We start from the raw sequence: 21,800 nt of genomic DNA, 5'->3' as shown, positions 1-21,800 counted from the left end.
ATTTCTCACCAGATGGCCCCCTGCGACTGTGCCTGTCTTAGGTTGTTCCTCCCTTGAGGAATCTTACCCGTCTCTGGCTAACCAGTCATCTTCCGGGGCTATACAGGGAAATGTAAAGTTGGTAAGTGAGAGAGAAGCCTTATTGCTTGGAAAAGTTAGCTTTTTATTTCTTTGCATATTTATGCCCTGTAGCTTCTATGCCCAGCATTTGTCTTGAGGTATCTTTACCACTTGGAAGAATTATGATACTCGGTAAATTTGATATGAGGCACGAATTCTATTTAAGGGTTGTAATTAGGAAGGAAGAAGAAAAGCTATAGAAGTAGCAGGCGGAAGAAAACATGGGAAGATTGATTATTTCTTTGACATATCTTCTTGTAGAGTAACTTCAGCATGTATAGGTTTTAAGCTACTACTTAAATTGCGCAAACACATTAACATAATAGGAGTATAGTTACATAACAAAAGCATACCTGTAATTACCAGCCATCTCCAGTGAAAACAAGAAAACCAGTTAGACACCTTAGGCATTTGTGAAAACTTATCTATGATATGGTGGATATTGTCCAACTGAGCATGAACAGTCTGAGAGAAATCAGACAAATTAAAACAACCCATTCCTGGGGAATGTTCACATCCCTTATGTTCTTTTAACAGTAAATAGTCTGTAGTTGTAAGATTTTGTAGAGCTACAATTTGCACTTCTCCTAATTCTTGATTGAGTTCCAACAGTATAGATCCAGTCAAATTTGTTGTTTTACTGTATGCACAGGCCAGCTTAGATATCTCCTTCCTCATTCCCATGGCAAGTCCAGGAACTGGTCGGATGAGTGCATCTACAACTGTGGCAGTGCGTGGATCTTTGTTGGGGTTTTTTGATGATCATCTTCAAGCGTGAGTCTTCCAGAGAGTACTGATGGTGGAAGTTCTTTTTCATATCGTATCTTAGTTCATTTTCGGGGTAGCCCAATAAGGCTTTGATCCTCTGAATAAATACAAACAGACGCTCTGCCTACACTTTTATATGCCCTTTTTACACTTGTGTAGAACTCATTGGAGGTTACCACACAGGAAATGCCCTTTTTTCTTTTTGGTATCACTAATCTACACTTACATGACGAATATTATATTTACTAGGCTTTCCCCTATACCAGGTCCCCACTATAAACCCCTTTACAGTCACTGTCCATCAGCATAGCAAAATGTTGTAGAATCACTACTTGCCTTCTCTGTGTTGTACAGCCCTCCCCTTTCTCCCACACCCCCATGCATGCTAATCTTAATACACCCATACTTCTCCCCCCCTTATCCCTCCCTACCCACCCATCCTCTCCAGTCCCTTTCCCTTTGGTACCTGTTAGTCCATTCTTGAGTTCTGTGATTCTGCTGCTGTTTTGTTCCTTCAGTTTTTCCTTTGTTCTTATATTCCACAGATAAGTGAAATCATTTGGTATTTCTCTTTCTCCGCTTGGCTTGTTTCACTGAGCATAATACCCTCCAGCTCCATCCATGTTGCTGCAAATGGTGGGATTTGCCCTTTTCTTAAGACTGAGTAGTATTCCATTGTGTATATGTATCACCTCTTCTTTATCCATTCATCTATCGATGGACATTTAGGTTGCTTCCAATTCTTGGCTATTGTAAATAGTGCTGCGATAAACATAGGGGTGCACTGATCTTTCTCATACTTGATTGCTGCATTGTTAGGGTAAATTCCTAGAAGTGCAATTCCTGGGTCAAATGGTAGGTCTGTTTTGAGCATTTTGATGTACCTCCATACTGCTTTCCACAATGGTTGAACTAACTGGCATTCCCACCAGCAGTGTAGGAGGGTTCCCCTTTCTCCATAGCCTCGCCAACATTTGATGTTGTTTGTCTTTCGGATGGCAGCCATCCTTACTGGTGTGAGGTGATACCTCATTCTGGTTTTAATTTGCATTTCTCTGATAATTAGCGATGTGGAGCATCTTTTCATGTGTCTGTTGCCCATCTGTATTTCTTTTTTGGAGAACTGTCTGTTCAGTTCCTCTGCCCATTTTTTAAGTGGGTTATTTGTTTTTTGTTTGTTGAGGGGTGTGAGCTCTTTATATATTCTGGATGTCAAGCCTTTATCAGATGTGTCATTTTCAAATATATTCTCCCATACTGTAGGGTTCCTTTTTGTTCTATTGATGGTGTCTTTTGCTGTACAGAAGCTTTTCAGCTTAATATAGTCCCACTTGCTCATTTTTGCTGTTGTTTTCCTTGCCCGGGGAGATATGTTCAAGAAGAGGTCACTCATGTTTATGTCTAAGAGGTTTTTGCCTATGTTTTCTTCCAAGAGTTTAATGGTTTCGTGACTTACATTCAGGTCGTTGATCCATTTTGAGTTTACTTTTGTATATGGGGTTAGAAAATGGTCCAGTTTCATTCTCCTACATGTAGCCGTCCAGTTTTGCCAGCACCATCTGTTGAAGAGACTGTCATTTTGCCATTGTATGTCCATGACTCCTTTATCAAATATTAATTGACCATATATGTCTGGGTTAATGACTGGATTCTCTAGTCTGTTCCATTGGTCTGTGGCTCTGCTCTTGTGCCAGGTCCAAATTGTCTTGATTACTATAGCTGTATAGTAGAGCTTGAAGTTGGGGAGTGAGATCCTCCCTACTTTATTCTTCTTTCTCAGGATTGCTTTGGCTATTCGGGGTCTTTGGTGTTTCCATATGAATTATTGAATTATTTGTTCCAGTTCATTGAAAATGTTGCTGGTAGTTTCATAGGGATTGCATCAAATCTGTATATTGCTTTGGGCAGGATGGCCATTTTGACGATAGTAATTCTTTCTAGCCATGAGCATGGGATGAGTTTCCATCTGTTAGTGTCCCCTTTAATTTCTCTTAAGAGTGACTTGTAGTTTTCAGAGTATAAGTCTTTCACTTCTTTGGTTAGGTTTATTCCTAGGTATTTTATTTTTTTTGATGCAATTGTGAATGGAGTTGCTTTCCTGATTTCTCTTCCTGTTGGTTCATTGTTAGTATACAGGAAAGCCACAGGTTTCTGTGTATTGATTTTGTATCCTGCAACTTTGCTGTATTCCGATATCAGTTCTAGTAGTTTTGGGGTGGAGTCTTTAGGGATTTTTATGTACAGTATCATGTCATCTGCAAGGAGTGACAGTTTAACTTCTTCTTTACCAATCTGGATTCCTTGTATTTCTTTGTTTTGCCAGATTGCCGTGGCTAGGACCTCCAGTACTATGTTAAGTAACAGTGGGGAGAGTGGGCATCCCTGTCTAGTTCCCAATCTCAGAGGAAATGCTTTCAGCTTCTCGCTGTTCAATATAATGTTGGCTGTGGGTTTTTCATAGATGGCCTTTATTATGTTGATGTACTTGCCCTCTATTCCCATTTTGCTGAGAGTTTTTATCATGAATGGATGTTGAACTTTGTCAAATGCTTTTTCAGCATCTATGGAGATAATCATTTGGTTTTTGACTTTCTTTTTGTTTATGTGGTGGATGATGTTGATGGACTTTTGAATGTTGTACCATCCTTGCATCCCTGGGATGAATCCCACTTGGTCATGGTGTATGATCCTTTTGATGTATTTTTGAATTCGGTTTGCTAATATTTTGTTGAGTATTTTTGCATCTACATTCATCAGGGATATTGGTCTGTAGTTTTCTTTTTTGGTGGGGTCTTTGCCTGGTTTTGGTATTAGGGTGATGTTAGCTTCATAGAATGAGTTTGGGAGTATCTCCTCCTTCTCTATTTTTTGGAAAACTCTAAGGAGAATGGGTATTATGTCTTCCCTGTATGTCTGATAAAATTCCGTGGTAAATCCATCTGGCCCGTGGGTTTTGTTCTTTGGTAGTTTTTTGATTACCGCTTCAATTTCGGTGCTGGTAATTGGTCTGTTTAGATTTTCTTTTTCTTTCTGGGTCAATCGTTGAAGGTTGTATTTTTCTAGGAATTTGTCCATTTCTCCTAGGTTTCCCAGCTTGTTAGCATATAGGTTTCCATAGTATTCTCTAATAATTCTTTGTATTTCTGTAGGGTCCGTTGTGATTTTTCCTTTCTCGTTTCTGATACTGTTGATTTGTGTTGAGTCTCTTTTCTTCTTAATAAGTCTGGCTAGAGGCTTATCTATTTTGTATATTTTCTTGAAGAACCAGCTCTTGGTTTCATTGATTTTTGCTATTGTTTTATTCTTCTCAATTTTATTTATTTCTTCTCTGATCTTTATTATGTCCCTCCTTCTGCTGACCTTAGGCCTCATCTGTTTTCTTTTTCCAATTTCGATAATTGGGACATTTGACCATTCATTAGGGATTGTTCTTTCTTTTTAAAATATGTTTGGATTGCTATATACTTTGCTCTTAAGACTGCTTTTGCTGCGTCCCACAGAAGTTGGGGCTGGCTTAGTGTTGTTGTTGTGATTTGTTTCCATATATTGCTGGATCTCCATTTTGATTTGGTCATTGATCCATTGATTATTTAGGAGCGTGTTGTTAAGCCTCCATGTGCTTGTGAGCCTCTTTGCTTTCTTTGTACAGTTTATTTCTAGTTTTATGCCTTTGTGGTCTGAAAAGTTGGTTGGTAGGATTTCAATCTGTTGGAATTTTCTGAGGCTCTTTTTGTGGCCTAGTATGTGGTCTATTCTGGAGAATGTTCCATGTGCCCTTGAGAAGAATGTATATCCTGTTGCTTTTGGATGTAGAGTTCTATAGATGTCTATTAGGTCCATCTGCTCTACTGTGTTGTTCAGTGCTTCCGTGTCCTTACTTATTTTCTGCCCAGTGGATCTATCCTTTGGGGTGAGTGGTGTGTTGAAGTCTCCTAGAATGAATGCATTGCAGTCTATTTCCCCCTTTAGTTCTGTTAGTATTTGTTTCACATATGCTGGTGCTCCTGTGTTGGGTGCATATATATTTAGAATGGTTATATCCTCTTGTTTGACTGAGCCCTTTATCATTATGTAGTGTCCTTCTTTATCTCTCATTAATATCTTTGTTTTGAAGTCTATTTTGTCTGATATTAGTACTGCAACCCCTGCTTTCTTCTCACTGTTGTTTGCTTGAAATATGTTTTTCCATCCCTTGACTTTTAGTCTGTACATGTCTTTGGGTTTGAGGTGAGTTTCTTGTAAGCAGCATATAGATGGGTCTTGCTTTTTCATCCATTCTATTACTCTATGTCTTTTGATTGGTGCATTCAGCCCATTAACATTTAGGGTGACTATTGAAAGATATGTACTTATTGCCATTGCAGGCTTTAAATTCGTGGTTACCAAAGGTTCAAGGTTAGCCTCTTTAGTATCTTACGGCCTAACTTAGCTCGCTTATTGAGCTGTTATATACACTGTCTGGAGATTCTTTTCTTCTCTCCCTTCTTATTCCTCCTCCTCGATTCTTCATATGTTGGGTGTTTTGTGCTGTGCTCTTTCTAGGAGTGCTCCCATCTAGAATAGTCCCTGTAAGATGTCCTGTTGAGGTGGTTTGTGGGAAGCAAATTCCCTCAGCTTTTGTTTGTCTGGGAATTGTTTATTCCCATGGTCATATTTGAATGATAGTCGTCCTGGATACAGTATCCTTGGTTCAAGGCCCTTCTGTTTCATTGTATTCAATATATCATGCCATTCTCTTCTGGCCTGTAGGGTTTCTGTCGAGAAGTCTGATGTTAGCCTGATGGGTTTTCCTTTATAGGTGACCTTTTCCTCTCTAGCTGCCTTTAAAACTCTTTCCTTGTCCTTGATCTTTGCCATTTTAATTATTATGTGTCTTGGTGTTGTCCTCCTTGGATCCTTTCTGTTGGGGTTTCTGTGTATTTCCGTGGTCTGTTCGATTATTTCCTCCCCCAGTTTGGGGAAGTTTTCAGCAATTATTTCTTCTAAGACACTCTCCATCTCTTTTCCTCTCTCTTCTTCTGGAACCCCTATAATACGGATATTGTTCCTTTTCGATTGGTTACACAGTTATCTTAACATTGTTTCATTCCTGGAGATCCTTTTATCTCTCTCTATGTCAGCTTCTATGCGTTCCTGTTCTCTGGTTTCAATTCCATCAATGGCCTCTTGCATTCTATCCATTCTGCTTATAAACCCTTCCAGAGTTTGTTTCATTTCCGCGATCTCCTTTCTGGCATCTGTGATCTCCTTCCGGACTTCATCCCATTTCTCTTGCGTATTTCTCTGCATCTCTGTCAGCATGTTTATGATTCTTACTTTGAATTCTTTGTCAGGAAGACTGGTTAGGTCTGTCTCCTTCTCTGGTGTTGTCTCTGTGATCTTTGTCTGCCTGTAGCTTTGCCTTTTCATGGTGATAGGAATAGTCTGCAGAGCTGGGACGAGTGACGGCTGGAAGGACTTCCTTTCTTGTTGGTTTGTGGCCCTCCTCTCCTGGGAGAACAGCGACCTCTAGTGGCTTGTGCTGCGCAGCTGCGCAAGGACAAGGTTTCTGCTTCCTGCCCGGCTGCTATGGAGTTAATCTCCGCTGTTGCTGTGGGCGTGGCCTGGCTCGGGCGGCTCCTCCAAAGTGGTGGAGTGGCGTTGGAGGGGGTGCGGCCTGGAGGCTATTTATCTCCGTAAGGGGCCTCCCTGCTCCCTGCAGCCCAGGGGATTAGAGTGCCCAGAGATCCCCAGATTCCCTACCTCTGGATTAAGTGTCCTGCCCTGCCCCTTTAAGACTTCCAAAAAGCACCCACCAAAACAAAACAATGACCACACACACACAAAAAAATAGGTGTCCGCTAGTTTTTCTTTATTCTTCGGTGCCAGCCTCAGGCATCTGCTCACCGGTCTTGCTGCCCTGTTTCCCTAGTATTGGGGTCCCTATCCCTTTAAGACTTCCAAAAAGCGCTCACCTAAACAAAACAGCAAAATAAAAAAAAAATGGTTGCTCACTGTTCTGGTGTCCTCCGGTGCCAGGCCACCAGTGCCCGCTCACTGTTCTTGCTGCCCTGTTTCCGTAGCATCCAGGGCCCCGCGCACGCACTGTGTCTGTGCTCTGGCCCGGAGCACATCATATCTCTGGGGGCTGGGTGCTCGGCAGTCCTGGGCTCCGTCTCCCTCCCGCTCTGCCTGCTCTTCTCCTGCCGGGAGCTGCGGGGAGGGGCGCTCGGCTCCTGCCGGGCCGGGGCTTTTATCTTACCCCTTTCGCGAGGCGCTGGGTTCTCTCAGGTGCGGGTGTGATCTGGATATTGTCCTGTGTCCTCTGGTCTTTATTCTAGGAAGGGTTGTCTTTGTTATATTTTCATAGATATATGTGGTTTTGGGAGGAGATTTCCGCTGCTCTACTCACACCGCCATCTTCCACCCCTCCCTCGCAATTTGATAAGTTTTGACTGTTATAAACATCCATAAAAAATTACCAGAATCCAAGAATCAGTATTTTTATCACTCACAAAACTTCCTTTGTATTCTTTTGTAAACCATCCTTTCATCATTAACCTAGTAAAACACTGATCTAAATTCTGTCACTGCAGGTCATTTGAATGTTATAGATTTTTGTGTAATTGAAATCAAGTAAGTGTTCTTTTGTCTGACTTTTTTTGCTCAATATATTTATTTGGAGGTTCACCCATGTTTTATGTATCAATAGATCATTACTTTTAATTGCTGATTTAGCAATATGGCATTGAATATTATTGTGTGTATATATCATATATTTTTTTATTTATTCACCTGTTGATGGCTATATGGGCCATTTTGAGATTTGACTATTACAGATAAAATTGCCATAAGCATTTATATTGAGATCTTTGTGTAAATATGTTTTTTTCCTTATGAAATAAGATCAATAATAAGAACAAATCTTTAAGAGCAAAAGCAGTAGATAGAAATATTTCTTTTTGTACTAAGCATGTTTTTTTCATTTTTAGCCTATTGATATGGGGAATTATATTGATTGATTATCAAATGTAAAAGCAATTTTCATTCCTAGGATTAATTTAACTTGGCATGATTTTTCTTTTAGAATGAATATTGTTGGGTTTTTTATGGTGAAATATTTTTACCCATGTTCATGATGAATATACATTTTTTTCTCTTTTAGTGTATTTTTCTGGTTTTGCTATGACTGTAATTCTGGCCTAATAGAATGAGTTATGAAGAGTTTTCTTTTCTTCAGGTTACTTGGAAGAGTTTTATTAGTATTGGTATCAGTTCTCCCATAAATGTTTGGTAGAACTGACCCATGACAGCCACGTGGGCTTAGAGTCTGATTTGTGAAAAAGTTAACTTTACATTAGAATCTATGGGGATGACACTACTCAGAGGCCAGATCTTGGCTATTTGTTTTATCTGATCAATCTGGGGCCTGATGTTTATTTAATTTTATTAATTTTAAGAACTAGATTGTAGTTTCATAGATTTTCTTTTATTTTATTTTCAGTTATCATCTGTTTTCCTTCTGCTTCTTACATTGATTAATTTTCTTTTCTCTTTTTGTATTCTTAGGATTAGACTGAGGTCATTGATTTAAGTTCTTCATTTTTAAATAAGTATTGTTATAAATTTCTCTATGTTCAACTTTTTTGGCAGTCTACAATTTTTTTATGTCAGATGTTATTTTAATTTAACTTCAAGTACTAATTTCCTTTCTAATGTATACTTTGTCACATGTGTCATATAGGAGGGGTTATTGTGATCTTTTCTATTTCTCCTTCCAAATCATTAGTTTTTGCTTCATGTGTTTCTAAATTTTGTTACTATGTGCATATATATTCAAGAATGTTCCATCACCATGATGAACTGATTTCTTATTAATTATGAATTGGCCCTTTTTTCTCCATTTAGTAGTTTTTTATCTGAAATTTACTTTGTCTAATATTAAGATAACCAGTTTGTCTTTCTTTTGACTTATATTGGGATGATATATCCCTTCACATCCTTTACTGTTAACTTATTTGTGTCTAAATTTATGTCAGCAGAATAGCTGGGTCTTTCTCTATCATCTAAATTGGCCATCTCAGCCTCACAATTGATATGTTTACAACATTGACATCTAATATGAATATAATATTGTTTAGGCTAAATCCACCATTTTTCTTTTATTTTTTTTTTGTCTGTTCTTCATTCCTTTTCCTTAGTTCCTCCTTTTGCGGGATAAACAATTGAGCATTTTTTAATTATTCCATTGTTTTTTGTTTTTTGGCCTATTAGATATATATCTCTGTGTGTGTTTATTTAGTTGTTTCTTTAGTATTTGGAGTCCATACTTTCAGTTATCCACAATCTACCTTTTTACTAAATGTCAGATATTGTGGATATTGTGCCTTGTATATTTTTTAAGGCTTAATTTACTTCTCATTTATCCTGGCTCCTACTATAAAGCTATTCAGTTATTTCAAATGAGATATTAATGTATTGATCTGGACACTTCCTTAGAGATTCATGAATTTAAGTTTCTGCCCTTTTAACACTGTAAGACTGAAGAATATGTCGACAGTGAGCTTCAACATCTATATATCTTCCTATTTTTCTGTTTTGTACAGTTCAATACTTTATATTCTCATGAAAAAAACTGAAGCTTGTTGGAATTATGTCCTTCTTGGGAGCTTGACTCATACTTGCCCTGGCTTTCTTGATAGCCCTGTCTTGAATTTCTAATTTCTTCACTCTAGCACCATTGATTAACAAATCTGTTAGCTTCTCTCAGTACTGTCCTCTTGGATTACAAGCCATTCAACTGGAAACAAATACTGGCAAATACTTAGAGAGAAAAGGCGCCTACATAATATTGACTTCTCTGTCTACTTGTTCCCTCCCTCTGGGGTCCTTGACCTTCAGGTGACATTTGCCTTCAAACATATTTGTTTGGTTTTGCTTTGTGAATCGACTGGCTTTTCTAGAGTTTCTTGACAGAAGGATTTTTCTTCAAATTGTTCCATCATAGCTGGAAGTCAAAACTTCTGTGAATGCATCTTAATACTTCTAGTATGGTATATTTTTCTGTGCACAGACCAACTTAAGTGACTAAAATATTTTAATTTTTTTGTGGGATTAATATATAAATCAAGTATAAAAATCAAATGTACAATCATATATGACTTGATTATTTTTTCTGTAAGTCTTGATGCATGATCAAGAACAGAACAATCAAGACTAAAACAGTTTCTGTGATGTGATTGCCTTTGCTATTGTTTCAATAACATGTGAGAATGTCACACCCCATGACTGACTGCTGAGAATTAAGTTTACAGTTAGTTAATGATTGTGTATTAAGCTCCCTCCCACAGAATTCTATTGTTTTTAACATTTATTTGCTCAATAAATATGAAAGGTGCCCTCTCAGCCCCACTCTTGCGCTGTTAAGCCTCAGGTCCCCTGGCTGGTCCTTTCAGATCTTTGACATTTCATTGCATTTTCACCCCAAATCTGCAAGTTAGAGGCAGGGAGGACCCAGCACAAATTAATCCTATAAGGCATTTGCTGCATTCTGAAAAATAGACTGCTGAGAATAAGTGGACAAAACCATATTTTTATGACTTTGTTTCTCTCCCTATAGAGAGTTCATTCACTCAAGAACATTTCCAGCTATATTTCATTGTTTACTCCTTCTTAAAGCAGCTACTTCCAATGTTTAATTCCTCTATTGTTTTCTGCATCCATCCTTGGTTGCAGTTCCTCTTTTTCATCCATCTGGGCTCAAAGAGACAAAGGTATGAACTCTCTCAATTCTTGCCCTCACAGAAACTCAAAATTTTTTGTTCATTATCTTCAGGCTCAGTGGAAAACTAGTCTATCCTCCAGGTTAAGTTTTTTAGTTGCCTCTCAACACTTTATATACTCTCTTCCTGGACACTGTCAACTCTCTTTTAACCTTTATCCACAGGCTCTCCTTGAATTTATCATTTCTTCCCTCCCATTCTTTCTTCATCTCCGCTGTTATACTCTGCCACACTTTTCGGTCTATCATTTCAGTTAAAGGACAGTATCTCAAAGACTTTATGTTCCAGCAAGCCAGTAGGCATATTCTGGTACTTAGAGTAGTGAATTTTTACCTATGTGTTGACCATTTCAGTGATTTCTTTGTATTTTGAAGTCCTCTTATTTTGACTTCCTTTATTCTCTCTTCAGCCTTTTCTCAGCAGCCTTCACCTAGATTGCAAAATCTGCTTGTATTTCTTCCCCCCAACTCCACAGTAGTGTCCTTGTATTACTGAGTCTAGAGAAGTCCTTACATATAATTGGGTAATAAATATATGTTAAATGGCAAATTGATGAGTTGATTTGCATCTGAATAAATAAGTAAATAAATTTTTCTGTCTCTATGACCCAGTCTCCTTTTTTCTATCAATTTCTTTACTTGACTATTGATGTTTATACCATCCAGAATTCCATCCTTGGCACTCCTTTTTCTCTTTATATATACTACTTTAGCTGTAATGTCTGAGGGCATGGCTTTGATAAAATGTACATATTAGTCAATGTTCCTTAAATATGTACTTACTTAGACTACATTTTAATATTTACTGGACTCTCTTTAAATTTTCCATAGTCTGCTTAATTTAACAAAGCCAAATTTATACACATCTTTTCCTCCAAAATATATTGCTCTTCATAGTATTCGTTTCAAGCCAGAAAGCCAGAAGTCCTTTATAAGTTTTTATCATTAATTTTGTTTCTCACCGTCACTTACAATGGGTTGCCACATCCTAACAGTAATAGGGTAAATTTAACTTTTCTTTGACTACAAACATAATCAATGTTCATATTCAACTATTTTGAAAATAAATTAAAAAGGAAAAATATGAAATGATTTTACCACTTAGAGTTAAAACTTACAACTTTGATAAATCACCTCTGTTTTTTACTTAAGCATATTTTTCAGTATGAAATTAGAGTGATCTCATAGGCCATATAATTTTCTGTTTGATTTATATCATTTAACATATAAAGATTTTTTTTAATTTCACTTTTAAAAAATTTAACTACCTCAACTCAATTTGAACATTTAAGTAATTTCTATTTATTTTGCTATCAAAAATAATATTTTATTGAACTTCTTTGTGCAAGATACTTTTTTTATTTACAGTTATTTCATGATTGATTCCCAGAAGAATAGATGTCAATGAGCATGAATAATTTGAAGAGTATTCATATACATTACTGATTTCTTTACCAAAAGTGATGTAACAATTTATGCAACCTCCAGCAGTGTCTATTTCCTTCTACCCTGAAGAGTATTGACTATTTTCATCTTAAACAAAGCAAAACACATCAAAAATAAAATCTGTGCTGCCTTCATATGTATGTTATATTAATCCTACTTCTCAAATCAATACACTCCTCCTTGTTACTACTGCCAATGACTTGGATTTGGCCCTTATAATGGGACTATTGTGTAGCAGCATTGTCTCCTAAATAGTGTTTTTACCTTTGTTCTACCTCCATTTTTTTTGTCAACATTATTAAAAAATTTTATAATATTCCAATTTAATTCTCTATCTCTCATGGGTGTCACATATTCTGTAAACAATTGTATATGTACAATAATTACACAGTAGGAACCCAACCACATGATACAGAATTTAGAAGATACCTTATTTCAGCCAAGAATCGTTTCTGACCTTTGAATTGCTGCAAAATGCTATCTTAAATTTCTTTATCAGAGATTTATGTTCTCACTCCACATTTTTTATGATTAATACCTTTCCTGCACCTACATTTCCAGTCTTTGCTATTCTGATTGTAGGCTCTATGAGGATTTGGACATGTCTATTGTGTTCATTCACATAATCCTAATACAAGGTCCTGTGAATGACACAGCCATGACATAATTATATGAGTGGATTGTGAATGAATTGTATTTATTGTCCTCTGCTTAACAATTCAAATTGACTCCCACAGTTTTCTGAAACAAATATTAGTAATATCAGTAATTTACTGACATACAGATAGATAGCTTACTGGATACAATTTGCTTTACCATTCCTCTTTTATCTGAATATGCTTTTTGCTATTCTATATCTAACTGATCACTTCTTACAATGAAATCTTAACAGACTTTAGTCTTTCCTCTGTTAATCATTCACATGACCAGATCACCAATCTCAGGAAGATTTAAAAGATCCCTAAATCTTTTTTTGAGAACTTCTATTTTAGTGACTACCTAGAATCCCTTTCTCTCCATACTTGGTGGTTTCTTGCCCTTACTGAGATTTCCTTGAGGGGGACTTTCCCTTATATATCTATGAATCAACTGCTGCTGCAATGTTCTTTACTCCATTAAACAAAAGAACAAGAAAGAATCAACTACTTTAAGTGTTTTGTAAGGAGAGTGACTAGTACGCTAAAAAAAAATAAGTGATATGCCCTAGAGGAGTACAAGCTAGAGTGAGTTCTTACTAAATGCCCTAACAGACAAGAGTATAATTTGGATAAACCATGGGGCCTAGTTCATACTTTTGCATAAGATAATGCTTTTATTCACAGACTTCATTTATTTCACAAAGTTCAAATACATGACAAGGAGACCACGTGTCAGACTCTTTGTTCATGTCAGTACTTCAGAATTACAGGCTGTATCACCAATAACTAGAAATTGTTCCAGTATTTTGTGCCACTACTAGCACTTGTTACTTAAGTCATGAAGGCTAATATTAACCATAGCTCTAACCCTTATAAAATTCGGCCTTCAATTATTACTGAACTTGTATTAACTTAAAACTGAAGGACTTGTAAGAATCACTCCATGCACTATATCTTTACCTGACTCCATATTTCATGGCTTGTGACCTTGCTACCCAGCAACATAGTCATGGTCTTAGGTGACCAGATGGTCCTGACACCGCAATTCATTTCTGATGTTAGTTCCTTTTTAGGGTTTTAACTACTCTTATTGTCAACAATCTGAGTTAATCCTCTGAAATTGATGCCTCAGGCCATACTAGTTAATCAAGAGACTCAGTTCAATCTAAGTTGAGTCCCATGTAATTCGTTGTTTGGTGCCATAATGGGAAGGCAGAAGATGGATGGGGAGAAAAGGTAGCTTTATCCAGTATCAACTTAACTCTTTATTAATGTCCCAATTCCTGGGCTGCTAGGACAGAGGGGAATTCTTAATATTTTTACAGGCAATTGCATACCATTTAAGGCTACTTTGACGTTTCAGAGATGATATACAAACCCAAACTCATAACTATTAATTATAAATTAAAAGCAGCATTTTTTATGTGAACAGTACTAAAACCTATAGATTTGAAAAAAAAATTAAACATTTCCATAAGGATATTTAAAAACTTTAGAAGATGATAAAAAAACCAATGTTTTTTTTTTTTAACACAATGGGGAATAGGCAAAGCCAAGATATGATAAAATAGAAAATAAACGATGCTGCTTCCCAGCAGAGATATTGATATGCACATTAATGCATTACTGGAATAGGATCAGAAGCAACAGAAGAATCAATGGGAGTCTGGTCCCATATTTCAAACATCTTTTTCCTTTACTAATTGTACTATATAAGCATGCATCATAAATTGCCCTTGAACTCTTATCCCTTTCAGGTTCTTTTTTCCAGATCTTTATCTAGAATATACTGACCTCAAATGGTCTTATCTCAGAATACTTGTTTTTTGTGGTCTTAATTATTCTTGGTAATAGAGAACTTTGTGCTTTAAAAAAGTAAAAATTCTATTTTGTGGCATAAGTGCTGATTCCCATTAAATCCCGAGTCACTTTATCTGAAGTAAAAGCTTATAAGAAAATATTGCATTAGATATAATTGGAAAATTCACCTGTCAATGGAAAATTTCAGTGACCCCATTCATAGTTAATAATTCCATCATCATCAGTACCTCATTACGCTTATCTTTCTTCATTTTTCAGTTATTGTTTAGCCTATAACACAGTAAGACAATTCTACAAAAAAATGGGCAATTCTGTGTAGAGAAGGGAATGTTTTCTAAGACATAAGAACATATTACATGGGTGTGCCCTAATTAATTAAATACCCAATTTCAATTTATAGGTGTTAAGAATATTCTAAGTTTTTTTCTTATGAGGAGATGGTGTTCAATATTTTTGTATATACATTTTAAATACACATATATGAAAATATTCCCATGTTAGTTCAAAAGGTATGCCAACATTTTTAAGACTTTAGTACATAACATGATTGGCCTTGTGAAATATGTGGTTAATTTATTATCCCAGTAGTGATAGAAGCTGATGTTAATTTTCTGATATCTTCAGGTTGAATAATTCTTTCCTAAAAACACTAAAAATTAGGATCATTTGATTTCTTTGTGCTACTGTTTTCATAAATTTTACTTAAGCATATAAATTATTTAAGCATTTCTTCAAGAGGTTTCTTTAAGAAATCCTGATTAGCTTTTTATTTTAAAGTCAGTATTTATTTATATGTATTTATATGTATTTATACATCTACCCTTATCATGGTCCCCATTTCTTCTGGAACGGAAGATTTGCTTTCAGCTGGGATTGGTCTCTTTCTGTTGGAAATACATATGCAGTCAAACCTGCTGGAATCAGATCTGTGGGGATCCAAATGAAATTTAATTTTCATTTGTCAAAAAAATATTTAACTTTCATTTCTTTAGGTCAGGTTTACTAAGGTATAATTTACATGCAATTAGCTTCACTCTTTAAGAGGCATACAGTTCATTGTGTTTTGACAAATCTTTGCAGTCATGCAACCAGTACCACAATTGATAATTAGAATGTTTTTATCACTCCCTCATGCACCTTGGTAGTGTGTCTCTTCTTCCCACTCTTAGCCAGGGGATAACACTGAGTATGATTTTGTCTCTGTAAGTTTTCCTTTACCAGAATGTGACATTTGCATTCTTACAGCAATATGTAAAATTTTCACTGATTTTGCTTTTTCATGAGCACTTTGTATGTCATTTTTTGTTGTTGTTGTCCTTGTTCTTGTTAATATTACCCATTCTAAAGAATATGAAATAGCACCTGACTATAGTTTAAAGTTTTATTTACCTAAGAGCTAAGTATTTTGACCATCTTTTCATGTGCTTATTTGACATCTGTTTTTCTTTTTTGTTGAAGTGTCTGTTTAAATCCTTTGCCCATTTCTAATAAATTGGTTTTTCTGTCATCTTATTTAATTGTAAGAGCTTCTTAAATTCTACACATAGATAGATCCTTTCTAAGATATGTTTTGAAAATATGTTCACCTTGTCAGTGATCTCTCTTCATATTTTAACAGTGGTTTTAAGGAGTAGAAGTTCTTTTGACTTTGATGAGGTCCAGTATATCAAGTTTTTTCTTTTACTTATTGTATCATATTTTGTCCTAAGAAATCCTTAACTTCTCCAGCATCAAAGATTTTCTCCTTTTTTTTACTTAGAATTTTTTAAATGTTTTATATTTAGGTACATAATTCGTTCAAGTTATTTTTTTTGTGTGTGTGATGTGGAGTAAAAGCTGAGATTTATTCTTAATTATTTTTGTTCACGAGATGTCCAACTGCTCTTGTACCATCTATTGGAAAGACTAGACTTTTTCCTAATTGCTTTTCCTTAATAGCTGTGTTCAGAAAAATTAACTTTATATGTGTGAAAGCATTTCTGAACTCTTTATTCTGTTCTCTTTTCTATCCTTATGCTAATATTAAACTATCTTAATCACTGTCTTACTTTATATATATATGTAAAAATCATAATGTTAAGTATGTAAGTTCTCCAACTTTGTTTTTCTTTTTTCAAAATTGTTTAGCTAATCTTCTCCCTTGGTTTTCCATACAAGTTTTTTAATCTACTTGCCAACTTCCAAAAAGAATTTTAGAATTTTGACCTGGATAGCATTGAAACCATGTATCAATTTGAAAAGAAAATTTTAGAATAATTGTGTTCTTTTGCATGAAGATGGTTTATCTCTTGTTATTTCAGTCTTCTTTAATTTTTTAAATCAGTGTTCTATAGTATTCAGCATGTACATATTGGCATGTTTTGTTAGATTTATTATAAGAACTGATTCAGCTAAATTAATCTGTTGGTTGACTCTATGGTTTTTGTCACAAATATGTCATTATTAATTATAAACGTGCTTGAAATTTGTCACATTAATTTCAGAAATTTTGACTATTTTAGTAATGATAATAGCTAAATTTATTAGTGCTTACTATATTCTGGGTTGGTTTCAAATTATTTTACATAAATTTTCTCAAAAATCATAAAAGATGAATGCTTTCACCATCCTCATTCTATGGAGGTAAAATTTAGATGGGTTCTTATACATTGCATTAAAATGTATAGGCTAATACATACATGAACATTTTCATGTACTTAAATACATGTACATATATACATATGTATATATACATGAACACAGTAAAATTCACTAGTTAAAATGGAACAAAATTCATAAATTGGACATAATTGAAGCTAAAACTATTAATCTTAATGTTCAGTATGTAAGTTCCCATTAAAAGAAAATGCAAATGAAAGCCACACTGGAATAAAGTGTTTATAGTCAATATGTAAGACCAAGGACTTGTATCCTGAATATCTAAAGAAAATGTAGGAATCAATAAAGAAAAAACATAGTAAAAGTGTTTAAAGAGTTAAATAAACCATACATACACAAAGACACACAGATAAACATGTGATTAATATGTCTAGGAATAATATCCCATATTTTAGTCATCAGGACAATGCAAATACATGTTAAAATCACAGTAAGGTACCACTGCACACTCATGACAATGGACACAATGACAAAGACAGCCAAATGAAGTTTTGGTGAAGATGTGCAGAAATCAGGGTGCTCATATATCGCTGGTGGAAATATAAAATTGTGCAAATTGGAAAGCAGTTTGACAGTTTCTGATAAATGTAAATACACACTTACCATATGCCACAACAATTCCTAGATGTTTACTTAAGAGAAATGAAAACATGTCAACAAAAACACATGTGCAAGATTATTCACCATAGTTTTACTCTTAACAGCCCCAAATTAAAAAACAATCCAAGTGTTCATTAAAAGGAAAACCGATTAACACATCTAGATATCCACATAAAGTGGAATACTATACTGGAATTAGACTTTTAAAAAACTACTCCAGATTTCATGTCTGTGAATTAATCTCTAAAATATTATACTACTATATATTTATATATACTATATACTAATGTTATATTACTATATAAGTATATGATTACATTCATATCACTTTTTTAAATAGGTAACACTAATCTGATGTGATAGTAGTCAAATCAGTGATTTTCTGGAAAAAGAATAGGGAATTGGCTCCAGGGAGCTTTTCAGGTTGATGGGAGTCTTCAACATATTAATTGTAGTAGACGTTTTAAAGGTTTGTCAAAACCCATCAATCTGTACGACTACAGGAACTGCCTTTTATTGTAGATGTTTTATATTTCAATGAACAGATCTTTTCAAATTTTAGAAATAAGCCAGGAGTGAGATAAAATAAAATCTCTTGTTCAGGAACCTTAGAAGTCAATTAGTTCAATCTAGAAAAAAAATGATTTCTAGGAAAATTATCTTTATGAGATAAATGAGGAAAAAAATCAGCATATGAAGATGATTGTATATAATTGTATATAATTAAGAATGTGGAAGCATGCCTATACATTATTATATAGAAGACAAAGACATAGATCTCTTTAATTAAGCAAGAATATAGAAAATAAATTATAAAACATACAATAAAAGTATGTCCAAATTTAAACAGACTTGAAAACTGACATTATTTTGGAAATTTGTGATATTTTTTTGAAATTGCAAGAAGTCAAGAAGTGTTATCACATTGTAGATAATATCTAATTAATACTCTAGGGTTATGTTAGATTGTGTTTATAATAAATTATTTGCCTGTTCATGTAGGTTTTATGTGTTTGTACAGCAAATATTTCTATTATATATTTTATATTTAAAAATTAAAAAGCTAGTTTAAAAACCTTCATAAATACTCTAGTTCTTTTTTAAACTTTAAATATCTTATCTTTTTTTTAGATTGAAAAGAAGAGTATTTGGTGGTGTTTATATTTTAACAAATGAGTACTCTTCTGATTTTCATAAGTAGGTTGAATTAACTTCTAATTTTTTGTTTGTTTGTTTTTGAGGGCATCTCTCATATTTATTGATCAAATGCTTGTTAACAACAATAAAATTCTGTATAGGGGAGTCAATGCTCAATGCACAATCATTAATCCACCCCAAGCCTAATTTTTGTCAGTCTCCAATCTTCTGAGACATAACAAACAAGTTCTTACATGGAGAACAAATTCTTACATAGTGAATAAGTTACATGGTGAACAGTACAAGGGCAGTCATCACAGAAGCTTTCAGTTTTGCTCATGCATTATAAACTATAAACAGTCAGTTCAAATATGAATACTCATTTGATTTTTATACTTGATTTATATGTGAATACCACATTTCTCTCTTTATTATTATTATTTTTAATAAAATGTTGAAGTGGTAGGTAGATACAAGATAAAGGTAGAAAACATAGTTTAGTGTTGTAAGAGAGCAAATGTAGATGATCAGGTGTGTGCCTGTAGACTATGTGTTAATCCAAGACAGACAAGGGCAATAAAACATTAATGTATGCAGAAGATTTCTCTCAGAACAGGGTGGTGAGGTTCTAAGCCTCACCTCTGTTGATCCCCAATTTCTCACCTGATGACCCCCCTGTGACTGTGCCTGTCTTAGGTTGTTCCTCCCTTGAGGAATCTTACCCGTCTCTGGCTAACCGGTCATCTTCAAGGGCCATACAGGGAAATGTGAAGTTGGTAAGTGAGAGGGAAGCCTTATTGTTTGAAATGGTTAGCTTTATAATTCTTTGCATATTTATTCCCTGTAGCTTCTATGCCCAGCATTTGTCTTGAGGTATCTTTACCACTTGGAAGAATTATGATACTCGGTAAATTTGATATGAGGCACGAATTCTATTTAAGGGTTGTAATTAGGAAGGAAGAAGAAAAGCTATAGAAGTGGCAGGCGGAAGAAAGCATGGGAAGATTGATTATTTCTTTGACATATCTTCTTGTAGAGTAACTTCAGCATGTATAGGTTTTAAGCTACTACTTAAATTGCGCACACACATTAACATAATAGGAGTATAGTTACATAACCAAAGAATACCTGTAATTACCAGCCATCTCCAGTGGAACCAAGAAAACCAGTTAGGCACCTTAGGCATTTGTGAAAACTTATCTATGATATGGTGGATATTGTCCAACTGAACTTGAACAGTCTGAGAGAAATCAGACAAATTAAAACAACCCATTCCTGGGGAATGTTCACATCCCTTATGTTCTTTTAACAGTAAATAGACTGTAGTTGGAAGATTTTGGAGAACTACAATTTGCACTTCTCCTAATTCTTGATTGAGTTCCAACAGTATAGATCCAATCAAATTTGTTGTTTTACCGTATGCACAGGCCAGCTTAGATATCTCCTTCTTCATTCCCATGGCAAGTCCAGGAACGGGTGGGATGAGTGCATCTACAGCTGTAGCAGTGCGTGGATCTTTGTTGGGGTTTTTTGAAGATCATCTTCTGGCATGAGTCTTCCAGAGAGTGCTGATGTTGGAAGTTCTTTTTCATATCGTATCTTAGTTCATTTTCGGGGTAGCCCAATTAGGCTTTGATCCTCTGTATAAACACAAACAGACCCTTTGCCTACACTTTTATATGCCCTTCATACCCTTGTGTAGAACTCATTGGAGGTTATCACACAGGAACTGCCTTTTTTTTTTTTTGTATCACTAATCTATACTTACATGATGAGTATTATGTTTACTAGGCTCTCCCCTATATCAGGTCCCCCCTATAAACCCCTTTACAGTCACTGTCCATCAGCATAGCAAAATGTTATAGAATCACTACTTGCCTTCTCTGTGTTGTACAGTCCTCCCTTTTCTTCCACCCCCCCATGCATGCTAATCTTAATACCCCCTACTTCTCCCCCCACCTTAGCAATCACTACCCTCCCATTCTCCCCATTCCCTTTCCCTTTGGTACCTGTTAGTCCATTCTTGAGTTCTGTGATTCTGCTGCTGTTTTGTTCCTTCAGTTTTTCCTTTGTTCTTATATTCCACAGATAAGTGAAATCATTTGGTATTTCTCTTTCTCCGCTTGGCTTGTTTCACTGAGCATAATACCCTCCAGCTCCATCCATGTTGCTGCAAATGGTAGGATTTGCCCTTTTCTTATGGCTGAGTAGTATTCCATTGTGTATATGTACCACCTCTTCTTTATCCATTCATCTATCGATGGACATTTAGGTTACTTCCAATTCTTGGCTATTGTAAATAGTGCTGTGATAAACATAGGGGTGCACTGATCTTTCTCATACTTGATTGCTGCATTCTTAGGATAAATTCCTAGGAGTGCAATTCCTAGGTCAAATGGTAAGTCTGTTTTGAGCATTTTGATGTACCTCCATACTGCTTTCCACAATGGTTGAACTAACCTGCATTCCCACCAGCAGTGTAGGAGGGTTCCCCTTTCTCCACAGCCTCACCAACATTTGTTTTTTTTGTCTTTTCTCCACAGCCTCGCCAACATTTGTTGTTTGTCTTTTGGATGGCAGCCATCCTTACTGGTGTGAGGTGATACCTCATTGTAGTTTTAATTTGCATTTATCTGATAATTAGCGATGTGGAGCATCTTTTTATGTGTCTGTTGGCCATCTGTATTTCTTTTTGGGAGAACTGTCTGTTGAGTTACTCTGCCCATTTTTTAACTGGGTTATTTGTTTTTTGTTTGTTGAGGTGTGTGAGCTCTTTATATATTCTGGACGTCTAGCCTTTATCGGATGTGTCATTTTCAAATATATTCTCCCATACTGTAGGGTTCCGTTTT

This window comes from Manis pentadactyla, chromosome 17, assembly GCF_030020395.1.
Source record: "Manis pentadactyla isolate mManPen7 chromosome 17, mManPen7.hap1, whole genome shotgun sequence".
NCBI lineage: Eukaryota > Metazoa > Chordata > Mammalia > Pholidota > Manidae > Manis > Manis pentadactyla.
The sequence above is the reverse complement of the archived record's forward strand: the minus strand, read 5'-3'. Positions refer to the sequence as shown.